A 19,526-nucleotide genomic window follows, 5' to 3' on the forward strand; every position below is an offset into this window, starting at 1 on the left:
TTTACGAGTTGGATGAGTGCGAGGGGGATTGATTAAATCGAAATTGTGTTGTGATGAGACTTGGGACCAAAGCAAACATAAATGGCCCATTACTCTTAAGCCCAAACGAGGAAGTCCATTAAATGAAAACTTAGTCCAATGCACATATGATGTTGTTAAGAGGCTAGTAATTGGTACATTGGATGCTAACTTTGAATTCTTGAAATTAGACAATAGCTGGCACATGGGTATAGTCGTACGGTTGAGGGTATTAGGAGTATTGGTACACTTGCAAACATAGTGGGACACGTGACATGTTTCTGTTGGTGGAATTTGTTTAGTGGGTGATAGGTGGCATAAGGAGGGATGTAGTTTGTCCCCTAGTGAATTGATAGTACCAGTAGTACCGAAACCGCGTGAAAATATTTGCAGCAAGTGAGGATCAATTATGTCAGGTGGTTTGGCTGGTGGTCGAAAAGCTGGGTTGATGAACGGTGTTGGTAGCAGTAGTTTGGATGACGATGGTGGCACCGGAGGTGGAGACTGAGCTATGATTTTATCTGGTGGTTTCGGTGGCGGCGCCGGAGCGAAATAGACTCCCGGAGGTTTCAGCAAATGAATCTCAATCAGTTTTATAGCGAATGAAATTTCATCCAGTATAAGCTCCTCATTTATATTCTTGAAAATATTTGAATCTGGTGGTCTTGGGGGTGGCGGTTTCAGTGGTGTTGGCAGCGGCGGGTTCAATAGTGATGGTGGTAGCGGCGGAGGTGGACACAAAACTGTGTTCGGAGATGAATTTAGATCCGGCGGTTCTGGTGGAGGCGGTACCGGTGTTGGATCAGAGACTAGTGATCGTGGCCGTACTGGTGGTGGCGCGTGAGGTGAAAAATGAGCTATGATTGGATGCGGCGGTGGATCCGGTGGCTTTTCCGAAAGCTCCGACAAGGTCGTGATGTCTAGTGGCCTTGTCTTCACTGTGTCCTGAAGAACAATGACTGCAACCCCATTTTTCAGTGTGAAATGAACGGACTCAAGAGGCAGAGGTGTTGGTTCGTCAATAAAATATCTCTCTGTTTCTTCTTTGAGTGATGCTTCTTGAATGGTTGCATCTGGTTCTTCATCTTCACCTTCAATGGTGGTAGTGTCTTCTATTACTTTTGGCTCTTCTTTTTCTTCAACCAAAGTGATGAACTCAGTATCTTCTTTGGTTGAGTCTTCTTCACCATCAATGGGTAAAATGGGTATCCATTCAGGCTTGAATTGGCGAAGTAATCCACATGTGAAAGAGTCCCAACATGGCCTTCGATGTGTGGGAAACCAGCCGAACCACCATGTGAGAGCAGCACCTCTCAATGCTAAAATACTTTCAATTATTTTCTCTGCATCTGATAAGCTATGATTCCTGTTGTTGAAGGATTTTTCGGAGCAAATAATCCACCAATAAGCATCTTCACTTCCATCAAAATTAGAAAGTTTTGTCTCTAATCTTGAAGGAGGGAGTGTTTGTGGTGACGGTGAGGAGATATATGGGTTTGGTGATGGAGTGGGTGTTGGTGGTTTGTGAATGGTGTCAGTAGGAAATGAAGGAGGGACTGTTGGTGTGGGGTTTTGGTTCTGGTGAGAGGGAAGGTCAACATGATGATGGATGAGAGTGGAGGTATTGGGTGGCTGATGGTGGTAGAAAGGTTGTTGGATGGTATTGGCTTGTTGCTGCAAGGTGTTGGTGGTGTTGTGGGTAATGATGGGAGGCGATAGGTTTGTGTGTTGGTAGGAATTGTAGTAGCTGGAATATCCATAATCATAGGGATTGGAAGTTGTATCTGATGGGTATGGGTAGGGTGTAGATTGAGATGGAGTGGTTGTGTTGATGGGAGAAAATGGAGAAATGGGTGAAGGGTAATATGGTGTAGGTGAAGGTACGGTTGAATAATATGGGTGATGGAATGGAGATTCTGCCATGGGAGGATTAGAGTAGAAAAATGAAAGCACCAATGATAGAGAGTTGAAGCTCTATCAAGCTACACTAAGCTAAACCTAGGAAAGCAATAAAAAAATGCAAATAAATAAAGATAAATAAAAGACTTCATTTTTAATTCATTACTTTGATTTGTGTTCATCACTACATTTATACTACTTCTAAATGGATAAAACCTTAGATGGGCCTAAAGGCCCAATTAACTAACAATTCAAGTAAAGTCCAACTAATAACATAAATACTATTAATACCTAAATTATTAATAAACTACTACCTAATAATTATTTAATTAACTACTATTAATCTTCTATCACGAACATTCTGAAGAATATAATGGTCACAAACTTAGAGATGACATAGGTGAAAAGAAGTATTTTGAACTTAATGCAATGCCAAAGATTACGGCACAAAAGCAAAAGAAATGAAAAAAGTGAACTTTAAGTGGACCATATGGTGAAGGTCAGAGAGTAAAAAAAGGAACTGCATAAGCACGTTTAAGAATTGTTCACCCTTAACATCACCATGAGCATGGTAAGGAGAGCATACAAACCAATCCAACCAGAATATACCTGCATACTTTACAAGAATCTTCCATTAGGAAATCAAGAACCCAGATGAGTGCAAGAGATACAACAATTTTAAGAAAACTCGTACCTCATTAAGTTATCTTTGTTGTAAAAATTCTTTCAAAATCAAACACAACGGCCGCAGTTAAGGCCACTTAGCCACTGCTTCCTGCAAATTCATTGGTTCAACCGAGAAGAAGAATATTAATGTTCATTGGTTCAACACTGAATCCCAAGAGAATATATTTTGTTCATTTTAATTTTTATTTCTTCAAGCAAATGGGAAAAAGAAATATTTCTCAGTGCAGGTAGAGTTTTAAAAATGTTTGTATTTTGAGGGCTTCTCTTTTCAAATCTTCTTAATGGAATTTTAACTTCGAAGGTATTGTGAATAATTTGAAAAATGTGCAATGCAGGAATAGGAATGTGTTGCCCACACTAAGGGCATCACATTCATGAGATGGAATTTGAACCAAAAATAATAGAATATTGAATAAAAAAGTTCGTAGTTAGAGTACTCTAATCAAGCTAAACAACTTGAGATGATATATGTAATTCAAATAAGAACCCTCAGGCAATAATTCAAGTACCAAATGCAATCAGTAATATAATCCTACACGAAACGAGAATGATGTAAAAGTGGTGTGTTATTATACGCTTCCAAGTTGTTGTATTTGTTTATGTAATTAAATTAAGGAAAACGCTAACCAGTGCCCTAAGGGTTAGGGCACTTGTTAAGGAACCTAATATAGTAGTGTATTTTATTGGAAATTGTGTAGTAAACTTCTAAAAATCTAAATAGTTATATTTTCAACATAAAACTTTCTCTTTAGGTTTCTTATTTGGTTCCCTTAAATTAAAGAAATATCAACTTCTTAGCACCTTGATCAATATACGCAGTTCACAATTTAATGCCAACCACATCTAAGAATTTCATAGAATCATTTTCTTCCATTATTTGTTTACAGGAGAATTTAAACAAAACTTATATAAATTAATCGTACGTACGTATTAGAATTTGTAAATTGATCAAATTATAGAAAAATGAATCTTGAGGCTGAGTAGTGGAAATAATAAAAGCAAACCTGAATATACTCGGCAGCTTTAGGTCCATTCTCTATGTCAGAACTGAAGAAGAAAAGAAGCATATAATTCCACAATGGATTAGTGATATTGAGTTTTTGAAAAAGAAAAGAAAACATAACACTGAAATAGGTTAAACTGGTTTTTATGCACACAAATTTGAGCAAGAACACAACAATCAGACATTTAGACATGTGACGACCAATGCATATCTAGTGATAGTAAAAGAAGAATAATGTAATTGCAACTTGCCTTAAAATATGTAGTGACTACTAATGTTAAAATTCAATGGTGTGAAATTAATAGTATGGTTGTTTTGCATTATAAGTCTATGTTCTGTAACTATTTACCTACTTGATAAGAAAAATAAATGCATGATGGAAGAAAAACAACAAATGGCCTCCCACTGGAAATACAAAAAACAGTGAGCTAAGCAGAATTTGTATGTACACCAAAGAAAAATTAATGAACAAGCACAAAAACGACTTCATATGGTGCATATTATATACCATGTCAAAGAAATTTTCCCAAGACACATATAGCATATGGTATTGCAAAATAACCCCACTCCCTAATACACAGACAATAAATTAAAAGCCACCATGTATTTTTCAGTAGTTTGCGCAAATACAGAAACTCATAAAAAATCAACATATGAAAAGAAGTTCAAGTCAAATACTTCATCCAACATCTAATATCATATACAATTATATAAATAAATTACCAGTAATCTAAAACATTATGATGACATTAACATCATTAAGTAGCATAAGCAATAAGCGTATAGCAATCAAGGAAAAGTGTGAAACAAAAATCTAGTAATCAAAGAGGAGAATGTCGTCAAACCTTATATCAAAGGAAAGACCAATCTTCTTTCCACCGAATTTAATAATTGGCACATGAGGCTTTCCAATGACCTGAAAAACATTCCCAAGCAAAACACCGAACACTTAAAATTTTGAATAAACACTTTATATTGGCAACCAAAAAACTAATATTTGAGTAACCATACCAGACCTGTATCTTTTTTGCCATATTTCTGTGACAATGATCTAGAAATTGCATTCAAACCAATCTGCGGATTCGGTATGCCTGATTTATGAATCACTACCCGCAGCCAAAAAAGATTTGATGATAACAGTGTATAATATCAATCAATCAGCTACATGTCCTAGTTCATAGGAAAGGTTCAGCTCAGTTAAGCATCACAATATGAAAAGGATGACTTACATCAATATCACTAGTAAGAAGGTACAGTCCTGTCCTGAAAGACCCAAAAATTTCAACCTAAAAGGAACAAAGTCACACATTCATTGACATATACAGAAAAAGAACAAAAATAAAAAACAAGACTATTAATTTTGCATCTAAGGAGCCAAGGGTCTTCTCCATTTACATGTGAAGTTATGAAGCATTCACATTGAAATTGCATTCAGACTGTCAATTTTAGGGACATCGTTCAGAATAAACTATATTTAGGGACATCGAGGGACATATATCCAATTTTGCATCTAAGGCACCAAGGGTCTTCTCCACTTACATGTGAAGTTATGAAGCATTCACATTGAAATTGAATTCAGACTATCAATTTTAGGGACATCGTGCGACATAAACTCAATTTAGGGACATCGATGGACATATATTCAATTTTGCATCTAAGGCACCACGGATCTTCTCCACCTACACGTGAAGTTATGAAGCATTCAAATTGAAATTGCATTCAGACTATCAACTTTAGGGACATCGTGGGCACAAACTCAATAGGGACATCAAGGATTCAAGAGACATATATTCAATTTTGCATCTAAGGCACCAAGGGTTTTCTTCTCCACCTACATGTGAAGTTATGAAGCAATCACATTGAAATTGTATCCAGACTATCAATTTTAGAGACATCGTCGGACATAAACTCAATGGGGACATCGAGGGACATATATTCAATTTTGCATCTAGGGCACCAAGGGTCTTCTCCACTTACATGTCAGGTTTTAGGGACATCGTGGGACATAAACTCAATTAAGGGGCATCGAAGGACATATATTCAATTATGCATCTAAGGCACCAAGGATCTTCTCCATTTACATGTCAAATTATGAAGCAATCACATTAATATTGCATTCAGACTATCAATTTTAGGGATATCGTCGGATATAAACTCAATAGGGACATCGAGGGACATATATTCAATTTTGCATCTAAGGCACCACGGTTCTTCTCCACTTACATGCGAAGTTGTGAAGCATTCACAATGAAATTGCATTCAGACTATCAAATTTTTGGACATCGTGTGACATAAAGTCAATTTAGGGACACCGAGGGACATATATTCAATTTTCCATCTAAGGCACCAAGGATCTTCTCCACTTACATGTGAAGTTGTGAAGCATTCACATTAAAATTGCATTCAGACTATCAATTTTAGAGACATCGTGCGGCATAAACTCAATCTAGGGACATATAATCAATTTTACATCTAAGGTAACACGGGTCTTCTCCACTTACACGTGAAGTTATGAAGCATTCATATTGAAATTGCATTCAGACTATCAATTTTAGGGACATCGTGGGACATAAACTCAATTTAGGCACATTGATGGACATATATTCAATTTTGCATCTAAGGCACCAAGGGTCTTCTTCTCCACTTACATCTTTAGTTATGAAGCAATCACATTGAAATTGCATCCAGACTATCAATTTTAGGGACATGGTGCGAGATAAAGTAAATTGAGGGACAAATATTCAATTATGCATCTAAGGCACCGAGGGTCTTCTTCTCCACTTACATGTTTAGTTATGAAGCACTCACATTGAAATTGCATTTAGACTATCAATTTTAGGGACATCGTGCGACATAAAATAAATTGAGGGAGTGATAGTTATGAAAATCCTATCAAGGACATGTATTCATTTTTGCATCTAAGGTACCAAGGGTCTTCTCCACTTACATGTGAAGTTATGAAGCATTCACATTGAAATTGCATTCAAACTATCAATTTTAGGGATATCGTGAGACATAAACTCAATTAAGGGCCTGAAATTGCATTCAAACTATCAATTTTAGGGATATCGTGAGACATAAACTCAATTAAGGGCCATCAAGGGACATATATTCAATTTTGCATCTAAGGCACCACGTGTCTTCTCCACCTACACGTGAGGTTATGAAGCATTCAAATTGAAATTGCATTCAGACTATCAATTTTAGGGACATCGTGGAAAATAAGCTCAATTTAGGCACATTGACGGACATATATTCAATCTTGCAACTAAGGCACCAAGGGTCTTCTTCTACACTTACATCTTTAGTTATGGAGCAATCACATTGAAATTGCATTCAGACTATCAATTTTAGGGACATCGTGCGATATAAAATAAATTGAGGGACAGATATTCAATTTTGCATCTAAAGTACCGAGGGTCTTCTTCTCCACTTACATGTTTAGTTATGAAGCAATCACATTGAAATGGCATTCAGACTATCAATTTTAGGGACATCGTGCGACATAAAATAAATTGAGGGACATGTATTCATTTTTGCATCTAAGGCACCAAGGGTCTTCTCCACTTACATGTGAAGTTATGAAGCATTCACATTCAAATTGCATTTAGACTATCAATTTTAGGGACATCGTCGGACATAAACTCAATAGGGACATCGAGGGACATATATTCAATTTTGCATCTAAGGCACCAAGGGTTTTCTTCTCCACTTACATGTGAAGGTATGAAGCAATCACATTGAAATTGCATTCATTTTTGCATCTAGGGCAACAAGGGTCTTCTCCACTTACATGTGAAGTTATGAAGCATTCACATTGAAATTGCATTCAAACTATCAATTTTAGGGACATCGTGGGACATAAACTCAATAAAGGGGCATCGTGGGACATATATTCAATTATGCATCTAAGGCACGATGGATCTTCTCCATTTACATGTGAAGTTATGAAACGTTCACATTAATATTCCATTTAGACTATCAATTTTAGGGATATCGTCGGACATAAACTCAATAGGGACATCGAGGGACATATATTCAATTTTGCATAATGCGAAGTTGTGAAGCATTCACATTGAAATTGCATTCAGACTATCAAATTTTTGGACATCGTGTGACATAAAGTCAATTTAGGGACACCGAGGGACATATATTCAATTTTCCATCTAAGGCACCAAGGATTTTCTCCACTTACATGTGAAGTTGTGAAGCATTCACATTGAAATTGCATTCAGACTATCAATTTTAGGGACATCGTGCGACATAAACTCAATCTAGGGACATATAATCAATTTTGCATCTAAGGTAACACGGGTCTTCTCCACTTACACGTGAAGTTATGAAGCATTCACATTGAAATTGTATTCAGACTATTAATTTTAGAGACATCGTGCGATATAAAATAAATTGAGGGACATTGAGGAACATATATTAATTTATGCATCTAGGGCACCAAGGGTTTTCTCCACTTACATGTGAAGTTATGAAGCATTCATATTAATATTGCATTCAAACTATCAATTTTAGGGACATCGTGGGACTTAATCTCAATTAAGGGGCATCGAGGGACATATATTCAATTTTGCATCTAAGGCACCAAGGGTCTTCTCCATTTACATGGGAAGTTATGAAGCATTCACATTAATATTGCATTCAGACTATCAATTTTAGGGACATCGTGGGACATAAACTCAATAGGGACATCGAGGGACATATTCAATTTCGCATCTAAGGCACCACGGGTCTTCTCCACTTACATGCGAAGTTGTGAAGCATTCACATTGAAATTGCATTCAGACTATCAATTTTAGAGACATCGTGTGACATAAACTCAATTTAGGCACATCGAGGGACATATTTATTTATGCATCTAGGGCACCAAGGGTCTTCTCCACTTACATGTGAAGTTGTGAAGCATTCACATTGAAATTGCATTCAGACAATCAATTTTAGGGACAACGTGCGACATAAACTCAATCTTGGGACATATAATCAATTTTGCATCTAAGGTAACACGGGTCGTCTTCTCCACTTACACGTGAAATTATGAAGCATTTACATTGAAATTGCATTCAGACTATCAATTTTAGGGATATCGTGGGACATAAACTCAATTTAGGCACATTGACGGACATATATTCAATTTTGCATTTAAGGCACCAAGGGTCTTCTCCATTTACATGTGAAGTTATCAAGCATTCACATTGAAATTGCATTCAGACTATCTATTTTAGGGACATCAGTGGGACATAAACTCACTTTAGGAACATTCAGGGACATATATTTCCGCATCGAAGGCACCAAGGCACACAACCATCTCCCTAATTTATCGTTATGAAAAAATTATTATCAAGGGTCGTCTTTAAGTTATGAATAAAACATTCATTTTCAAATTGCATTTAGACCATAAATTAAGAATCCATATTGTAACCCACGTTTTTTTTGGAAAAAATTCATCGCATTTGGGTCATCCAATTTTAATCAATTATCTATAAAATATTGTGTCTGCTGGAAAAATTATGACTCAGAATTTGTAGACTCCAAAAAAAAAAAAAATTTGCATCAGAAAATGAGATTCCGATTAAACAAACTAAACTCAGCACCATAGATAAGTTAGCGCATTATATACCCAAACCCCCACCCAAAAAACACACATTAATAAATTTGCAAACGATAAATGCAAATAAAAGACGGCGGAAAATCATGAAAGTTCAGCTTTAAAAACATGTCCACTTTCTTGCGCTTAACAATAAAAAATTTACTTTACAAAGACAAAAGGCAGTTCATCAAAGAGAACCTGAGGATCCTGAATGCCGAGAAGAAATGGCCTTGTTTTGTTGTAAAACCTGAGAGATGAAAAGGGGGAAAAGTAAATAAGTTTTTTAATAATACAGAATAATAAAAATAAGAGACATCCAAACAAAGGATTATTTTAGATTTTCTCTTTTTTAAAACATCAGAAATATTAAAAACATGCCAAATTGCTAATCATGGACTCCCAACAGCATGACACTTGAAAAACAAATATGTAAACTGTAGTTCAGACGATACGCACCAAAAAGACCCCTAAGTTGTGCTCTGCGGGAGGTTGGCCTGACGAACATTCTAAAGAATATAATGGTCACAAACTTAGAGATGGCATAAGTGAAAAAGAAATGTTTTGAACTTAATGCAATGCCAAAGATTACAGCATAAAACCAAAAGGAAACAAAAAAGTGAACTTTAAGTTCCATTTTTGTTGATATGTAGGTGGATCATATGTAAGTGGACCATATGGTGAAGGCCGGAGAGTAAAAAAACGAACTGCATAAGCACGTTTAAGAATTGCTTATGAACCAATCCCACCAGAATATACCTGCATACCTTACAAGAATCTTCCATTATGAAATCAACAACCCAGATAAGTGCAAGAAGAGATACAACATTTCTAAGAAAAACTCATACCTCGTTAAGTTCTCTATGGTAAAAATACTTTCAAAATCAAACACAACGGCCACAGTTGAGGCCGCTTAGCCACTGCTTCCTGCAAATTCATTGGTTCAACCGAGAAGAATATACATAATGTTAATTCCAACAATGAATTCCCAAGAGAATATATGTTGTTCATTTTAATTTTTATTCCTTCAAGAAAATGGGAAAAAGAGATATTTTTCAGTGCATGTAGAGTTTTAAAAATGTTTGTATTTTGAGGGCTTCTCTTTTCAAATCTTCTTATTGGAATTTTAGCTTCAAAGGTATTGTGAATAATTTGAAAAATGTGCAATGCAGACATAGGAACGTGTTGCCCACACTAGGGGCATCACATTCATGACATGGAATTTCAAACAAAAATAATAGAATATTGAATAAAAATGTTCGAAGTTAGAGTACTCTAATCGAGCAAAACAACTTGAGATGATATATATACAATTCAAATCAGAAGCCTCAGGAAATAATTCAAGTACCACATGCGCTAGTAATATAATCCTACACGAAACGAGAATGTTGTAAAAGTGGTGTGTTATTATATGCTTTCAAGCTGTTGTATTTGTTTATGTAATTAAATTAAGGAAAATGCTAACCAGTGCCCTAAGGGAACTTGTTAAGGGACCTAATATAGTAGTGTATTTTATTGGAAATTGTGTAGTCAACTTCTAAAAAATCTAAATAGTTAGTTTTTCAACATAAAAAACTTTCTCTTTTAGGTTGCTTAATAGGTTCCTTTAATTAAAGAAATATCAACTTCTTAGCACCTTGATCAATATAACACAGTTCATCTTGTGCTTCCAAATCTTGAAGGTCTTAATCGATGTCATCATTATTCATCTACAAAATAAAAGTAATATGTTCAATATAATGTAATGAGACAAAATAAAGGGAAGGGTCTAGAAACTGATGAGTCAGCAAATGAGGAGTGGAAGGTCTCACAAGAGGCAAATGAAGGTCATTCTGTTAAGCTTGATGCGAATTATCACACTAAGGGATTTTATCACACATGGATAGTATATATAGTGAACTAGGAGTTATTTCTCATTTTATGTGATTGGTGAAGTTGTTATTCTTCTCTCTCAAACTCTCTTTTCACATCTCTAATTCCTTTTGTATTGCAACTATTGATCAAAGTTCAATAAGAATGATTGCTATCTTAGCTTTAATTCCTATTCAATTTTAGGATCATTTCATTGGTGCTTTCATTCTCACCATGGCAGAGTACATCATCACCGAAAAAGATCGATGGGATCGATGGGAGAAAATGCACGCTCGCAACAACGTTGCTTTCGCAGAATCATCTCCAAATTGGAGATTCTACTTCAACACTACAACTGCTCGCCGAGCTCTTCCCATGGTGCATCGAACTCACCCAAATACATCCCTACATCAGAACCGTTGAATACCAATTTGTTGATGCATGATGAATTTCGTTTATCTGCAAAACAGATCGAGGTTCCTTCTGTTAGTGAGCAGAAATTATTGCAAGAAGAAATTGTTGCTTCCAAATCGGTGAACGAAACTCTCTTAGTTTCAGATACAATTGTTCCCTGCATGGCACCAACCGTGAATCATGTTGTAACCAAGGACACTGCCATGCCTTCTTCGGATGCATTTCTTCAATTCTTGGAACCAATTCTGGAACCTGAATCTATCTGTGAGACGAAAATGGTGGAAACAGTGACGCCGACATGATCATTTCATATAAGTAGGCAATAGAAGATGTCTCTTCATTGAGCTTAGGAGAATGAAAATTTAGTAATAAAGGGGACAGAAAAGAATAGGCCATAACTAATGTTGAGGAACCTGCTCTGGTATATAAGGATTCTATTATGAATGAATCTTACAATGTATATTAAACAAACTTTTAAATTACTAGTACTTTAAATTTCTTATAATAATACTTATCACTTGAATTAACTTGAGTCTCGTCATAAATTCTAGATTAGAATTGTCTAGATATTAGTGCAGACACATGCCCCAAATCAGTGAACATTTCCTTGCTAATTCGAGAAATGAAGATGGAATATTAGAGCAAGACAGAGAGAAACTGACATATCCAACATAAACACATAATAGCTACCCTGTGAATTAAGCATTAGGAACTTCAAATTTCTACTAGGACTGTTTACATATTAGGAGCAAGCAATCCACTTTACATTATTGAATCAGAACCAGCTATGAAAACAACATAATAAACACCACAACCAAGCAAAGTAGCAGCCTACAAACATATACAACACTCAACAAAAACCCACAGAAGGACAACACTGTGAAATCACAGATTGAATCAGAACCAGCTATGAAAACAACACAATAAACACCACAACCAAACAAAGTAGCAACCTACAACCATATACAACACACAACAAAAACCCACAGAACCACAACACTATGAAGTATTCACATTGAAATTGAATTCAAACTATCAATTTTAGAGACATCGTGGGACATAAACTCAATTAAGGGGCATCAAGGGACATATATTCAATTTTGTATCTACGGCACCAAGGGTCTTTTCCACTTACATGTGAAGTTATGAAGCATTCACATTGAAATTGAATTCAAACTATCAATTTTAGGGACATCGTGGAACATAAGCTCAATTAAGGGGCATTAAGGAACATATATTCAATTTTGTATCTAAGGCACCAATGGTCTTCTCCATTTACATGTGAAATTATGAAGCATTCACATTGAAATTGCATTCAGACTATCAATTATAGGGACATCGTGGGACATAAACTCAATTTAGGCACATTGAGGGACATATATTCAATTTAGCGTCGAAAGCACAAAGGGTCTTCTTCTCCATTTACATGTGAAGTAATGAAGTAATCACATTGAAATTACATTCAGACTATCAATTTTAGGGACGTCGTGCGACATAAACTAAATTGAGGGACATCGACGGACATATATTCACTTTTGCATCTAAAGCAGCAAGGGTCTTCTCCACTTACATGTGAAGTTATGAAACATTCATATTGAAATTGAATTCAAACTATCAATTTTAGGGACATCGTGGGACATAAACTCAATTAAGGGGCATCAAGGGACATATATTCAATTTTGTATCTAAGGTACCAAGGGTCATCTTCACTTACATGTGAAGTTATGAAGCATTCACATTGAAATTGAATTCAAACTATCAATTTTAAGGACATCGTGGAACATAAGCTCAATTAAGGGGCATTAAGAAACATATATTCAATTTTTTATCTAAGGCACCAATGGTCTTCTCCATTTACATGTGAAGTTATGAAGCATTCACATTGAAATTGCATTCAGACTATCAATTTTAGGGACATCGTGCGACATAAACTCAATTTAGGCACATTGAGGGACATATATTCAATTTAGCGTTGAAGGCACAAAGGGTCTTCTGCTCCATTTACATGTGAAGTGATGAAGTAATCACATTGATATTGCATTCAGACTATCAATATTAGGGACGTCGTGCAACATCAACTAAATTGAGGGACATCAACGGACATATATTCACTTTTGCACCTAAGGCACCAAGGGTCTTCTCCATTTACATGCGAAGTTATGAAGTATTCACATTGAAATTGTATTCAAACTATCAATTTTAGAGACATCGTGGGACATAAACTCAATTAAGGGGCATCAAGGGACATATATTCAATTTTGTATCTAAGGCACCAAGGGTCTTTTCCACTTACATGTGAAGTTATGAAGCATTCACATTGAAATTGAATTCAAACTATCAATTTTAGGGACATCGTGGAACATAAGCTCAATTAAGGGGCATTAAGGAACATATATTCAATTTTGTATCTAAGGCACCAATGGTCTTCTCCATTTACATGTGAAATTATGAAGCATTCACATTGAAATTGCATTCAGACTATCAATTATAGGGACATCGTGGGACATAAACTCAATTTAGGCACATTGAGGGACATATATTCAATTTAGCGTCGAAAGCACAAAGGGTCTTCTTCTCCATTTACATGTGAAGTGATGAAGTAATCACATTGAAATTGCATGCAGACTATCAATTTTAGGAACGTCGTGAGACATAAACTAAATTGAGGGACATCGACGGATATATATTCACTTTTGCATCTAAGGCACCAAGGGTCTTCTCCACTTACATGTGAAGTTATGAAGCATTCATATTGAAATTGAATTCAAACTATCAATTTTAGGGACATCGTGGGACATAAACTCAATTAAGGGGCATCAAGGGACATATATTCAATTTTGTATCTACGGTACCAAGGGTCATCTCAACTTACATGTGAAGTTATGAAGAATTCACATTGAAATTGAATTCAAACTATCAATTTTAGGGACATCGTGGGACATAAACTCAATTAAGGGGCATTAAGGAACATATATTCAATTTTGTATCTAAGGCACCAATGGTCTTCTCCATTTACATGTGAAGTTATGAAGCATTCACATTGAAATTGCATTCAGACTATCAATTTTAGGGATATCGTGGGGCATAAACTCAATTTAGGCACATTGAGGGACATATATTCTATTTAGCGTCGAAAGCACAAAGGGACTTCTTCTCCATTTACATGTGAAGTGATGAAGTAATCACATTGAAATTGCATTCAGACTATCAATTTTAGGGACGTCGTGGGACATAAACTCAATTAAGGGGCATCAAGGGACATATATTCAATTTTGTATCTACGGTACCAAGGGTCATCTCCACTTACATGTGAAGTTATGAAGCATTCACATTGAAATTGAATTCAAACTATCAATTTTAGGGACATCGTGGAACATAAGCTCAATTAAGGGGCATCAATGGACATATATTCAATTTTGTATCTACGGTACCAAGGGTCATCTCCACTTACATGTGAAGTTAAGAAGCATTCACATTTAAATTGAATTCAAACTATCAATTTTAGGGACATCGTGGAACATAAGCTCAATTAAGGGGCATTAAGGAACATATATTCAATTTTGTATCTAAGGCACCAATGGTCTTCTCCATTTACATGTGAAGCTATGAAGCATTCACATTGAAATTGCATTCAGACTATCAATTTTAGGGACATCGTGGGACATAAACTCAATTTAGGTACATTGAGGGACATATATTCAATTTAGCGTCGAAAGCACAAAGGGTCTTCTTCTCCAATTACATGTGAAGTGATGAAGTAATCACATTGAAATTGCATTCAGACTATCAATTTTAGGGACATCGTGCGACATAAACTAAATTGAGGGACATCAACGGACATATATTCACTTTTGCATCTAAGGCAGCAAGGGTCTTCTCCACTTACATGTGAAGTAGTGAAGCATTCATATTGAAATTGAATTCAAACTATCAATTTTAGGGACATCGTGGGACATAAACTCAATTAAGGGGCATCAAGGGACATATATTCAATTTTGTATCTAAGGTACCAAGGGTCATCTTCACTTACATGTGAAGTTATGAAGCATTCACAATGAAATTGAATTCAAACTATCAATTTTAGGGACATCGTGGGACATAAACTCAATTTAGGTCCATTGAGGGACATATATTCAATTTAGCGTCGAAAGCACAAAGGGTCTTCTCCATTTACATGTGAAGTGATGAAGTAATCACATTGAAATTGCATTCAGAATATCAATTTTAGGGATGTCGTGCGACATAAACTAAATTGAGGGACATCGACGGACATATATTCACTTTTGCATCTAAGGCACCAAGGGTCTTCTCCACTTACATGTGAAGTTATGAAGCATTCATATTGAAATTGAATTCAAACTATCAATTTTAGGGACATCGTGGGACATAAACTCAATTAAGGGGCACCAAGGGACATATATTCAATTTTGTATCTAAGGTACCAAGGGTCATCTTCACTTACATGTGAAGATATGAAGCATTCACATTGAAATTGAATTCAAACTATCAATTTTAGGGACATCATGGAACATAAGCTCAATTAAGGGGCATTAAGGAACATATATTCAATTTTGTATCTAAGGCACCAATGGTCTTCTCCATTTACATGTGAAGTAATGAAGCATTCACATTGAAATTGTATTCAGACTATCAATTTTAGGGACATCGTGGGACATAAACTCAATTTAGGCACATTGAGGGACATATATTCAATTTAGCGGTGAAGGCACAAAGGGTCTTCTTCTCCATTTACATATGAAGTGATGAAATAATCACATTGAAATTGCATACAGACTATCAATTTTAGGGACGTCGTGCAACATAAACTAAATTGAGGGACATCAACGGACATATATTAACTTTTGCATCTAAGGCACCAAGGGTCTTCTCCATTTACATGCAAAGTTATGAAGTATTCACATTGAAATTGAATTCAAACTATCAATTTTAGAGACATCGAGGGACATAAACTCAATTAAGGGGCATCAAGGGACATATATTCAATTTTGTATCTAAGGCACCAAGGGTCTTTTCCACTTACATGTGAAGTTATGAAGCATTCACATTGAAATTGAATTCAAACTATCAATTTTAGGGACATCGTGGAACATAAACTCAATTAAGGGGCATTAAGGAACATATATTCAATTTTGTATCTAAGGCACCAATGGTCTTCTCCATTTACATGTGAAGTTATGAAGCATTCACATTGAAATTGCATTCAGACTATCAAGTTTAGGGACATCGTGGGACATAAACTCAATTTAGGCACATTGAGGGACATACTGAATTTCGCGTCGAAGGCACAAAGGCACACAACCATCTCCCCAATTTACCGTTATGAGAAAATCATTATCAAGGGTCGAATTCAAGTTATGAATAAAACATTCATATTCAAATTGGTTTTAGACCATAAAATAAGAATTCATATTCTAAACCACATTTTTTTGGTAAAAAATTCATTGCATTAGGGTCATCCAATTTTGATCAATTTTTTTATAAAATATTGTGTCTGCTGGAAAATTTATGACTCAAATTTGTAGACTCCAAAAAAGCAAATATTTGCATCAGAAATTGAGACTCCAATTAAACAAACTAAACCCAGCACCATAGAGAAGTTAGCGCATTATACCCAAAGATTACAGCACAAAAGCAAAAGGAAATTAGAAAAAAGGAGTGAACCTTAAGATCCATTTTTGTGTATATGTAGGTGGATCATATGTAAGTGGACCATATGGTGAAGGCCGGAGAGTAAAAAAGCAAACTGCATAAGCATGTTTAAGAATTGCTTACCCGTAACATCGCCATGCGCATGGTAAGGAGAGCATGCGAACCAATCCCACCAGAATAAGTGCAGACACATGCCCCAAATCAGTGAACATTTCCTTGCTAATTCTAGAAATGAAGATGGAATATTAGAGCAAGACAGAGAGAAAGTAACATATCCAACATAAACACATAATTGCTAGCATGTGAATTAAGCATTAGGAACTTCAAATTTCTACTAGGACTGTTTACATATTAAGAGTAAGCAATCCACTTTACATTATTGAATCAGAACCAGCTATGAAAACAACATAATAAACACCACAACCAAGCAAAGTAGCAGCCTACAAACATATACAACACTCAACAAAAACCCACAGAAGGACAACACTGTGAAATCACAGATTGAATCAGAACCGGGACACATAGATTCAATTATATAAACTACAATATACAATATAGTGTATCAAGCACAACATTCCTCAAGTCACAAAATCAAAATTTACGCAAGTATGTAACTGCATCATTGCTCACAGTCTCACACTATCAACATCATCAACAAACAAACAAACCAATCATCACTTCTTATGATACAATTAATTCATCTTATAAACATTATTAATCATGATAACCAACCATCTAATTCAGTAATTGCTCTATCGAATTTATCAACAGACCATGATAACCTCATTACAATACTAGAATCAAATCCAATTCCCTTTATAGTTGACAAAACACGAAAATAACAGTAACTTACAATTGCGTGGTTGGTTTCTTGATCCAACTCCTTTGCTTTCTTATCTGTTGAGTAGCAATGGACATTTCAGCTTGAACTTTACGATTTCTTGAACTTTGAAGGGTTCGTGAGAAATCTAGGGTTCTGGAGACATTCGATTTCTTGAACTTTGAAGGGTTCTTGAAAGAATATTAGAGGGTTCTGAGAAACGGGAAAGGGTTTTTTTGACATTACACACTGGTACCTTCGTCAGTTGCAGAAAATTCCATCGCTGTCACCTCTGAGAACTTAGGGTTTCAGAAATTTAGGATCTCGGAGGAATAGAAAAGGGTTGTGAGTCGAAATTTCGAAACAAGAAAGGAGTAGCGAAGAAGCGGACGATTAATCTATGGGTAAGATAAGATAAAGTGCGGGTTATGAAATTCATTCGATGGAAGAGGGGATGAATTGCATATACGGCGGTGGATATAGGAGTAGAGAATTTTGAGAATTTGGAGGTTCTGGAAGTTGCAATCAGATTTTCAAAATATTGACAAATTTTGCGTTAAACAAAAAATAAAGAATGAAATTTAGGAAAAAATAGCTGGCTTACTGGCTATGTGTTGACAACAGTTTTCTATTTTACTTTTTTTTAGGCTTAATTAGTAAAATAGTCCCTTAAAGACATTTTTGGTTTTAGATTGGTCCATTAAAGAAAAAAATGTCCAAATAGGTCTCTTAAAGAAAAAAAAGTTCGAATAGATCCCTGAGATGTCTTTAAGGGACCTATTAGGACTTTTTTTTCTTTAAGGGACCTATTTGGACCTTTTTTTCTTTAAGGAACCAATCTGAAACCAAAAATGTCTTTAAGGGACCTATTCGGACTTTTTTTTCTTTAAGAGACCTATTTGGACCTTTTTTTCTTTAAGGAACCAATCTGAAACCAAAAATATCTTTAAGGGACCATTTTATTAATTAAGCCTTTTTTTAAGAAACAAATAGAAATTACTCATGTTTATACTAGAATGGTTTAAAATAACAACAATTTAGAATCGTTGTGAGAAGATTTATAAAATTTTAGCAAGACTCAGTTTGGTAAAAATAAGCTATAAGCTAGCTGATAGCTGAAAAGCTAGCTTATAGCTGATGGCTGATAGCTTATAGCTGAAAAGATAGTAGAATAAAATTAAAGTGTTTGGCAAATTTAGCTGTTGTAGGTACAAAATGACATAAAAATACATGGTTAGTGGGTAGTTTTTTTTTTATAAGTGTTAGTGGGTAGTTATTATAATTTTAAAAAAATAAAATTAATGAGGGTAAATATGGAATAAAATGAAAAAGCTATAAGCTATAAGCTCATACGCTACTTAAAATAGCATCTCAAAAAACGCTATAAGCTAGTTATAGAAGCTCGTTACCAAACACTTCACATTTTTTTTAAACAAGCTTATAAGCTATTTCAATAAACTATAAGCTAGCTTATTGGACTTACCAAACAGTGTCTAACCCAACGGAGTTTAAAAACGGTTGTCTATAGCCTTCTAACAAGAACGGTTTTTTTACATTCCAAAATTTGG

General features: G+C 35.4%; 1 long non-coding RNA gene across 3 annotated transcripts; it reads right to left on the minus strand.

Annotated features, from left to right (window-relative positions):
- Nucleotides 1-2,332: 2,332 nt before the first annotated feature.
- On the minus strand, nt 2,333-18,495 carry LOC123882368. 3 transcript variants are annotated; one of them, XR_006799792.1, is made up of 13 exons: nt 17,992-18,495; nt 17,262-17,363; nt 11,288-11,513; nt 10,840-10,912; nt 10,052-10,130; nt 9,663-9,962; nt 9,405-9,453; nt 4,837-4,893; nt 4,624-4,713; nt 4,453-4,523; nt 3,609-3,651; nt 2,612-2,692; nt 2,333-2,526 (listed from the first exon to the last, which is right to left on the minus strand). It is a non-coding gene; the product is annotated as an uncharacterized LOC123882368 (long non-coding RNA). The 3 variants fall into 3 exon arrangements; XR_006799793.1 differs by having other exon boundaries at nt 2,333-2,533; XR_006799794.1 differs by lacking the exons at nt 10,840-10,912; nt 11,288-11,513.
- Between the last annotated feature and the right edge of the window lie 1,031 nt (nt 18,496-19,526).

This window comes from Trifolium pratense, linkage group LG4 (genome assembly GCF_020283565.1).
Source record: "Trifolium pratense cultivar HEN17-A07 linkage group LG4, ARS_RC_1.1, whole genome shotgun sequence".
Lineage (NCBI taxonomy): Eukaryota > Viridiplantae > Streptophyta > Magnoliopsida > Fabales > Fabaceae > Trifolium > Trifolium pratense.